A 10892-nucleotide genomic window follows, 5' to 3' on the forward strand; every position below is an offset into this window, starting at 1 on the left:
AACGTGGCGCTCCCTGATTGGCTGAAGGGACCCTCTTTGACAGGAGTCAGGGGGGGTCCTGGCAGTCGGGGAAAGGGGTCCCATGTGTAAACATGGGACCCCTTTCAGTGCGTGGTCGGGTTTGCATTTTATTTTTTTGCCAAGTACGTGGATTATTCAAAGGCCGGATTCTTCACTGGATTATGTGAGTATATTTTTTTCCAACAGGTACCCCTAGGATTCTACATGGAGAAGAGGACTCGTGGGAACATAGGTAAGTATGTGTGTATGTTGGTGTGCATGTATGTAATAAAGTTGTACTGTCACGGTGTGTGTGTCCTGGCTTCACCTCTGGCCCTTGGGTGGCTGGAGGGGTGGGACCCCTTGATCGAAGGGGTCCCCACTCCTCCAGGGTACCCCGGCCAGGTGTGACTAGTGGGGTATGTAATGCCAGGGCCGCAGGGACCAGTATAAAAGTGTCCCCCGGCTGTGGCATTATGTACCTGGCTAGTGGAGCCCGGTGCTGGTTTTAAAAATACGGGGGACCCCTACGCTTTTTGTCCCCCGTATTTTTGGAACCAGGACCAGTCGCAGAGCCCGGTGCTGGTTGATTAAATATGGGGGAACCCCTGTAATTTTTCCCCCCATATTTTTTAAACCAGGGCCGGCTCAAAGAGCCCGAGGCTGGTTATGCTTAGGAGGGGGGACCCCACGCAATTTTTTTCAGAATTTTAAAGACTTTAATCAACTTTTTAAGGTACACAATGAAGCCCTGCATGGATCTCACAGATCCGTCCGGGATTCCTTGTGTTTTTTCAGGCAGTGTTTTACTCATCACTCCCGTAAAACACTGCCTGATATTACGAATCACATCGACATCGGAAAAAACGATTGTGCAAAACTCAGCAGCTTAGTGAATGATCGTATCAGGATTCAAAAAGTTGCAATAAAATGCACCCGATACCATTCGAGTTCAAACACCCTTCAAAACGGCCAAAACACGAGTATTAGTAAATATTGCCCCCCGCAATCCACCCATACCTGACTCTACAAACTCTTCTCTATAATCCACCGATACCTGACTCTCCAAATGCTGCTTCACAATCCACTCATACCTGACTCTCCAAACTCTACCCTGCAATCCACCCATACCTGACTCTACAAACTCTTCTCTATAATCCACCGATACCTGACTCTCCAAATGCTGCTTCACAATCCACTCATACCTGACTCTCCAAACTCTACCCTGCAATCCACCTATACCTGACTCTACAACTCTGACCTGCAATCCACACATACGTACTCTCCAAATGCTGTTCCGCAATTCAGCCATACCTGACTCTCCAAACTCTGACCCGCAATCCACCCATACCTGACTCTACAAACTCTTCTCTATAATCCACCCATACCTGACTCTCCAAACGTTGCTTCACAATCCACCCATACCTGACTCTCCAAACTCTGCCCTGCAATCAACCCATACCTGACTCTACAACTCTGACATGCAATCCACACATACGTTACTCTCCAAATGCTGCTCCGCAATCCACCCATACCTGACTCTCCAAACTCTGACCCGCAATCCACCCATACCTGACTCTACAAACTCTTCTCTATAATCCACCCATACCTGACTCTCCAAACGTTGCTTCACAATCCACTCATACCTGACTCTCCAAACTCTGCCCTGCAATCCACCCATACCTGACTCTACAAACTCTTCTCTATAATCCACCCATACCTGACTCTCCAAACGTTGCTTTACAATCCACTCATACCTGACTCTCCAAACTCTGCCCTGCAATCAACCCATACCCGACTCTACAACTCTGACATGCAATCCACACATACGTTACTCTCCAAATGCTGCTCCGCAATTCAGCCATACCTGACTCTCCAAACTCTGACCCGCAATCCACCCATATCTGACTCTCCAAACTCTGACCCGCAATCCACCCATACCTGACTCCACAAACCCTGACCCGCAATCCACCCATACCTGACTCTACAAACTCTTCTCTATAATCCACCCATACCTGACTCTACAAAACCGTCCAGCAGTGCTTGCTGTCAGGTGAACCCTTGCCTCCTTTGGAGTCCACAAATTGGGTCTGTTGGGAGGTTTGGATAAGCTGTTTATAGCCTGACTACTGTATATGGCAGCAACACCAAGGAACAGGCGTCCCGCCTCAATAGACATACAGTACAATCACATTTTGATACCTTAAGCACCATTATATTGTACGTTAAGTGTTTCCTGTAGATCAGGAACTACATGAAAAAAACGTGCAGCCTGTTATACCTGTCTGGGAACTAACCATCCATGCCAAGAAAATATAGCCCTTCGTCTGAATGTCAACATTCTAGACACGTTCTAATGATAGGATAATGGGAGTGTGCTTGCAGCATGGGTCTGTAAAGGTTCATTTAATTACCTACAATTACACCTAGTTTCCTGTTTAGCGCATATATCAGTGCATGCCCACTTCCTATTATTATGATGCTTTATGTATATGTCGCCAGAAGGGGTCCACAGCGCCTGACAGAGAACGTAAACAGAGAAAGTATGAAATGAACAAGATAAAAGTGATTTACATCACAAAACATTGCAGAACATTGACAATGTTTATAAACTTTGGGCCTAATTTATGTTTGTACACAATTGCGATTTTCTAGGCTACGGAACCGCTAATGTTAGCAAGTGAAGCTGCCGCCCTCAAATGAACAGAAACGCCAACTGCAATCATCGCAAACTCACTCACAATTACGAACACATTCCTGACCTACTGCAAAAACAAGGAACTTCGGGGCTAAGGGTTGGTCTCTGGCTACGCAGACTGGACACAGCAGTGGCGACTCAGACGCCATGTTATTGCGCATACGAGCGTGCAGCCGTCAGCAGATACACGTCTCAAAAACAGCCACGAACCTGCGTTTTCCCAACCACTCCCCGTTAACACCTCCAAGCGGTCGCTTCCTGTCCATCACTTCTTCATGAATTTCTAATTGCGAGCGAGATCGCAGTGGCTCCTTGGCACATGCATATGGCGGTCGCAGCACATGCACAGCCGATAATCGCCTTTGTGGCGGACATGATAATTGCCCGTTGTGTACAAACATGAATTGGGCCCACTGTTGCATCCGTAGTCATATTACACAAACTAGCAGCAGGGTGGCAGCACCCAAAGGATTGGCGCTGTTGTTGGCAGTCAGAAGGTGATGATGGTTTAAATTTGGAGAGAACATGAGGGCAGAGGCCCCTGTTCATAAGAGCTTACAATCTAGTGCTCTCCTTGCCACCATTTGCTGACATATATGGTAATATACAAGGAGCAAAGTGAAATGTTATTTCAAAGCACTGGCCCTTTATCAATTCAGCCCTCACCGACAATCCAAGGGCCTAATTCAGACCTGTTTGCAGCAGCAAAATTGTTCTCTAGTGGCCAAAACCATGTGCACTGCAGGTGGGGCAGATGTAACACGTGCAGAGAGAGTTAGATTTGGGTGGGTTATTTTGTTTCTGTGCAGGGTAAATACTGGCTGCTTTATGTTTACACTGCAATTTAGATTTCAGTTTGAGCACACCCAACCCAAATCTAACTCTCTCTGCACATGTTACACCTGCCCCCTGCAGTGCACACGGTTTTACCCATCTGCTAACAAATTTGCTGCTATGATCAGGTCTGAATTAGGCCCATGGTTTCCATTAATCAAGAGGCACCAAAATTTTGAAAGTGTCGGGCTTTCTCTGTCAAATGATGTGCCCCTTAGTACTTAGGTGCACATAGGCCCTCATTCCGAGTTGATCGCTCGCTAGCTGTTTTTAGCAGCAGTGCAAACGCATAGTCGCCGCCCTCTGGGAGTGTATCTTAGCTTAGCAGAAGTGCGAACGAAAGGATTGCAGAGCGGCTACAAAAAAAGATTGTGCCGTTTCTGAGCAGCTCCAGACCTACTCCTAGCTAGCGATCACTTCAGTCTGTTTAGTTCCTGTTTTGACGTCACGAACACGCCCTGCGCTCGGCCAGCCACGCCTGCGTTTCCCCAGGCACGCCTGCGTTTGTATCTGACATGCCTGCGTTTTTACACACACTCCCTGAAAATGGTCAGTTACCTCCCAGAAACACCCACTTCTTGTCAATCACTCTGCGGTCATTAGTGCGATTGAAAAGCGTCGCTAGACCTTGTGTGAAACTGCATCGGCTTTTGTGAAAGTACGTCGCGCGTGCGCATTGCGTCCCATACGCATGCGCAGAAGTGCCGCTTTTTTACCTAATCGCTGCGCTGCGACCAAAAACAGCTAGCGAACAACTCGGAATGACCCCCATGGTTTTGCCCATTAGAGAACAAATTTGCTGCTGCAATCAGGTCTGAATTAGGCCCCAAGTTCAATTTTTTTTTCTAGTATACATTCTGCGTGAACAATTTGCACCCAGTATTCATCGCCAATTTCACCCACAAATGAATTTGAACGTCTGTATAATAGATTGTTCCAAGTGTGTGAATGCATTGGGTATTATATTTATTGCACATTGCAGATGTTGAAATATTAGTCTCTCGAAGCTGCTACAGTAATACAGTGATCCTGAATTCACCTTTGCAACTTAATACTGTATAAGTACCGTACATCCTCTAGACACCCATCACAAGATATGGAAGGGGTTCTCCAGTTATAAAAAATGTGGGGCCTATTTATCAACCTACCTGTCCCGTTACTCATGCAGAAAGTAGTTTCCACAGGTTTATTTATCACTAGATTCAATAAAAATGTCAGTAGAGCCCGGCATGGGAAATGTTTGGTAGTAGCAGAAGTGAAGTTTTGCGCGGTAAGCTGCTAATTGGAGCAACGAATGAGGATTGCGATGAGAACTATTAATGAACGTCCTTTCATCAGGAACATTAATTAATAGGCCACTACGAGCTATAATATAATGTGCAGCACATTCAAAATAATTCGTTTTCAGGGAAGCCACTAGCCAGAGCCTGGGGATACATGATTACAGCCGAGACTTGGAGGAAGGTTAGATCCTGCAGGGGTAACCTGATGCGTTTGGCCTCGGTTTCTTTGGTGTCTACCACCAGAACAATCTAGTTTAGAAAGAGGTAAGCAATGTCCAACACCGGCCCTGCAGATCACCACCGCCTGCAGCCCCCAGCTGTGTGCCCACACTCTGACCTATTCTGTCATAACTGAGCGACAAGGGGAGGAATCATTTTTAATCTGGCATCAGTTATTTTAAATTAATAATTTATTTAGACACTAATTAGCGATCATTAGATCAGGGTAGTCACTGGTACTCCCATGAACTGGGGGGCCATGTGGGGAGATCTGAGTGGGATCTGGAGCATTTTAGGGATAGCGAAAGCATTTAGTGTAAAGTGGGAGGTCCCTGGGGGCATGTGGGGGGATTTTGTAGCAAGTGGGGGGTCTGAGGGCATGTGGGAGAATTTTGGAGCAAGTGGGGGAGGGCAGTGGCGACCTACATTTTTAGGGCCCTGAAGCTTGAACTATTCTGGGTGCCCCTTCGCAACCACCAACAAGGTCCAAAGGGTCTTTCTGCCCTCCAAATGGCAGATAACAGGTGGTGGAGTGGAGTCCTTGAAAAATGGGCCACACAGTGAGCCTCGTCCCACCAGCCTGTGTCTGTGAGGAAGGTCTGGTTACAGCACCCTCCCTCTTTAATATCCACCTCCCCCTTTAATAATCACCTCACAGAACCTATGAAACTAATGAGCTGAGGGCACATGGGAAAATGTGTCATTTTGGAGCAAGTGGGGTGTCTGAGGGCATATGGGAGAATTTTGGAGCAAGTGGGGGTTCTCAGTTGCATGTGGGGGCATTTGGAGTGAGAGATGTGGGGCGCAGAAGTCATTTTGGAGGCTGATTTTTTTATTACAGAAATAAAGGGTAATGTGTAGCTCAATAAAGGTTAGAGGGCCACACACGCGGGCCCATGAAGTGTCTTAGGTTGCCCATTTTTTAGTAGAATATAAAATAAAAAATTTCCAGAACACCCAGATTAAACACATTTGGTAACAGCCGGTCTCTGTGGGCGGGAGTACTAACCATGGGCGGCGAATTCTGCCAACTATCGCCTACATACTAATCACACATGCACGGTTCCTCTGCGCATCGTCGGGCCCATGAGGGGGGGGGGGTGCGAGGAGGAATCCGATTGGACCCCCCTCAGGAAGAAATCAGAAAGCAGGGCCCAAGCTTGTACAGGGTAATGGCAGCACTCTCCGCACCGAAGCCCCAGCGTCCAGGGTTTAGTAGATACAGAAAATGCGGCCAGACAAGGTTTTGGTCACATTTTTCCTTTAGTACATCCCGCCCTGTATGAGTAAACTAGATGAACTATAACACAATAGTGAACGTTTCACCGTCAGACCATGGCTCAGTGCATTCCGGTTATGTCTACTCTATGACATGTTATTGCCGCAGCAGAAAATAAATATGAACTATATGTGGTCACTGATCCATTCCCTCGCCAGAGCTGTATGGGGAAGTCCAGGAGAAGACCTCTCATCTGTACCTGCCCTTGTCAGGAATGTCTGGACAGCCGGCTATGAACTGACAGGTCATTTACTAGTTATTACTACATTTTGTTAATAAGGCACCACAAGTGTTTCGCAGCGCCGTACATACGGCACACATTAGAACAATACAGGGAGCACAGAACTTAACATTACAGTAACACAGCGCAGGTAACAGCACCACAAGTCTCAGCACACAATACAGCCGAGATGAAAGGAAGCATTGGTGTAATCAAGATACTACTAGGGGCTGCGGGCCCTGCTCCAAGGAGCTTACAATCTAAAATTCTACTTATGAATTCTAAACAATAAAAAGTTAACAGCAACCAAAACTGTTTGGCTCCAATATTTATGAGGAAGTATAAGGGCATAACTGAGATTATTTACTAAAGCAGGGCAAAACTCCAGCAATCCATAGTAACCAATCAACAGGTGACGTCTCGGTTTAGTTAGACAATGCTGCAGATTATCGCACGCTAATATTTTGATTGAAAATAACCCTTAACGGACAGTAGTAAAAAACATATGCCTATACAACAAAGAATTCCCTTTAAATACTATAATATATGCCATAACGTAGGGAATCGTAAACTCTATTTGGTATGCCTATGTTCCAGATTTTTTTTTTATCTGTCTTTCCTGTTAATCATTTTACATAACATACAGTAATGCAAACAATCACGGATGCTCAAGTTCACATTTGCACTTTTTTGTGGCTTCTGTATGTTTAACGGACACAGGCAGAGGCCGGGGAATTGAAAAAAAAAAAGTTTTAAAAGCTAAAACTCACCTGGGAAGAGGTGTTGTCTGATCCTCTCTCCTGCTGCGCACAGCTAACACTCACTGCAGAATTCACACATTAGGTCTGCTCACTCACCGCTGTGTGATCCTGCAGCAGAACTCACCTGTATGACCCAACCTTTGCTCGTGATTACCCCTTTCTTCCTCATTCCATGTCACAGATAAACACCTGCTGTAACTCCGTGCTCTTCTGTATCACAAAGTGCAGGACGGGCACTGCCAAGAGGAAATGCAGCCTGTGCACTAAACTATACTGTAGTGTTAGGGACAGTGATATAAGGAATACATTACTGCTACCGTATACACATATACAGTCATGGAGAAAAGAAAAGAACATCCTTGTATAAATTTGCATTTTTTAAAATATTATGATACCATTAATACATATCTGATCCACACCAAATCCTAAAAGTGTAATAAATCTAATCTTATGTGATAAATAAAAAAGATAACAGACTTTAATGCCATCATTTATTGAAGTGAAGACCAAGAAGACGTGTGTGAAATTGTATGTACACCCTTAGGAGCCTATTTTTTAAACAAATTTACCCTGAAGATCATTCGGAAACTCCAGTTGATTTAAGTAACCTACCTAAGTAATGCCGGCCATACATAACGCAATTATCGCCCCGTTCTGCAGGATTGTGCCAATAATTGCATAGTGTATGACCGCGACCGATCAGCGATGACTGGACGGTCAGCCATGACAAATCTTCCAACATGCCCGACTGATCCTATCATCAGTCACATCTGACAATGTTTGCGCCACCCTCCCTCACAGGGGAGGTACGGTGACATGTCTCCTCCCCAGGGGAGGAGCCTAGATGTCATGTGAAGGCACAGTGAGGCAGATGTATTAACCTGGAGAAGGCATAAGGAAGTGATAAACCAGTGATATGTGCAAGGTGATACACGCACCAGCCAATCACCTCCTAACTGTTAATTTACATATTGGAGCCGATTGGCTGGTGCGTGTATCACATTGCACATATCACTGGTTTATCACTTCCTTATGCCATCTCCAGGTTAATACATCTGCCCCACTGTGAGATATCTCACAGTTATTGTAAGGCCAAGATGTCTGATAGGTTCATATTGACATGGTGCCCCAAATATGATTTATTTGCATGTTTACAAGGCTGTGGTATATTTATCTTCAGCAGTCTAATTAATGTCTCCTTTCACACCACAGCAGAGAGGCAAGGATTTCTCCCTTAGACACAGAAAGTAATCAGACCAGAATTTGGGATAATCAGTATTTATTAATAAGGACACTACCATAAAGGCTAAGTATGGACAATACCTTACTTAGTGTAATGCATTGTGAATATGACATGAAGTACAAATAAAACACAGACTTATCACAACAGCACCTCAATGGTACTGCAGGCCATACTTGCCTACCTGACCCTCTCCATGAGGGAGAAAATGCTCTGTTCCTGGACTTTCCTGGTAATGTATGATTGCCATCCCCCGTGGTGAGCTAGTTAATTGATAAGAAAGGTGTTTCACCACAGGGGATGGCAATCATACATTACCAGGAAACTCCAGGAACAGAGCATTTTCTCCCTCATGGAGAGGGTCAGGTAGGCAAGTATGCTGCAGGCTATTTAACAGTTTGATTGACTAAACCACAGGTTCTCAAACCCGGCCCTCGGGACCCCAAACAGTCCATGTTTCCCAGGTTTCCTCAATGAATCACAAGTAATTAGCTTCATCTGTGGATCTTTTGTGTCAGTGAGTAATGAATATACCTGTGCACCTGCTGGGTGACCTGGAAAACGTGAGCTGTTTGGGGTCCTGGGGACCGAGTTTGAGAACTACTGCACTAAACTATTGTACAATTCAACTTGGATCAGGTATACTAATGTGCTAACTCATAATTAACAAACTATTATCTGTTACCAAATATTCACCTTTGTCACAATGTACATTCCATGCTGGCTATGTACCTCACTTAACTGACAACAACTGATTATCTTACTAACTAAAATGTCCAGAGCACTATGAAATAATTAACTTCAATTTAAGACTTGAATGTTGCATACCCGGGTTGCATTTGGGTCATTATGTACACAAGTTCTGATGGGTTTGTCTCCCCCTAGGACACTGTCTCCACACCTGCTCTGGCCGTGCAGTATAAACACATCTCCGCTCCCCAGCAGTCTCTGTCTTACACCCTTTCTCTTCCCGAGCTCTACCCTTAGCTCCTCTTGCTAATTTTTTCGGTGTTTCCATCTTACACCCTATAGAGTCTTCCATGCTCCTCCCCTTACGGCATTTTGCATTTACGCGGGTGCCCTAGCCAGCAGTAAAGTTTTATTGATCAGAGACCAGTAAAAAAAAATTTTTTTATAAATAGCCCTGAAAAACATTCCTAACTGCGTGAATAAGGAATGATACTCTAGGTCCCCACTGCCATCAATGCAATTAGTGCAATCTTCTTGCATGCACTTGGCACATGTGAGAGGGGTAGGGCATGAGCTAGGCAGGGCTGCTGAGTTGTGGCCGCGCTCCCTCTGAAATAAAAAAGAAAACGCTGCAAAGGGGGTAATTGGTCCATCCCCACGACAGCTGGCCCTGGCAGCTGCTGGGCCCCTCTCTCAGGGCCATCACCCTGGAGTCTGTTCTGTAGGGACTGATCTCCAGCAAGGATAGCGCACCACTGTACATTGAAGGGGCTGGGCTGGTGTGCATGGCCCCTCCTCCTTCCATTGTTGGCTCTTCCCTCACCCACCCGGAACCCACTGCCTCTGCTGTTGCTGTGGGAGCAGCAAATTTCAAGATGGGAAGACCCTGATCAGCCACAGTCTGGTTTGAATGAATGAAGAGACAGACTTAAAATAGCTCTAAAAAAGTTTTGGTTGGAATGTTGTCGCACAACATTAAATATTTCAGCTATGTGGAAGAACCATCAGAGGTATGTCCTGAGAAATGTAGGCAGTTCCAGATGAAGGTCCATATGGGCCTGGAGCTGCAGCTCCATCCGTCCCATTGTTAATCCGGCCCTGAATGTAGGGGCACTGCCCAGTGAGGGGTATCTGTAGGTGACTCTCGTCTAAATCATGCATTGTATTTTAATAGGACTAAAAGTACAAAGAAAAAAAAAAACATCTATGGGACAATGTTACCTGTACCCCAGGATATTCGGGATGTGCGCACTGTGATGTCACTTTGTACCATTCTCTCGTTTTATCATTTTACAAAATGTGTTTACATTGGTGGCTACCGACTTCTGTATGTTTCTTGGGTGTCACACAACCTATACCTAACCCACTGCGTTTCCTACCACGATCTCTGTATCCTGGTGTCAGCGACTGGGGGCGATATCACAGAAGGTGGGTGTAGCCTCCCTGCACCCCTGAGACCGCCATAGGTAAGTTGATAATGGTCTCGCCGGCAGACCCCCCTAAGCTATATCTTTCAGGGTAACACGTACTAGGCGATAATAGGGCGAAACGTAGACTGGCCCGGGGGGGGGGGGGGGGGGGGGGAGGCACTTGACCCAGCTCAGAATATATGACAAAGGGTGCGGTGAAAAGTGGAGATGGATGGTCGGGAACAGGGCATTGAGTGGA

At 45.8% G+C, this 10892-nt stretch overlaps 1 protein-coding gene across 1 annotated transcript in view; it reads right to left on the reverse strand.

Moving 5' to 3' along the window:
- The window catches only part of LOC134908857 (uncharacterized), a 340940-nt gene extending 333439 nt beyond the window's left edge, over positions 1-7501 (reverse strand). Inside the window, exon 1 of the mRNA XM_063915045.1 lies at positions 7419-7501. The gene's annotated coding sequence lies outside the window, so the exon portion shown is untranslated. The remainder of the gene's footprint in view (positions 1-7418) is intronic.
- Between the last annotated feature and the right edge of the window lie 3391 nt (positions 7502-10892).

This window comes from Pseudophryne corroboree, chromosome 4 (genome assembly GCF_028390025.1).
Source record: "Pseudophryne corroboree isolate aPseCor3 chromosome 4, aPseCor3.hap2, whole genome shotgun sequence".
NCBI lineage: Eukaryota > Metazoa > Chordata > Amphibia > Anura > Myobatrachidae > Pseudophryne > Pseudophryne corroboree.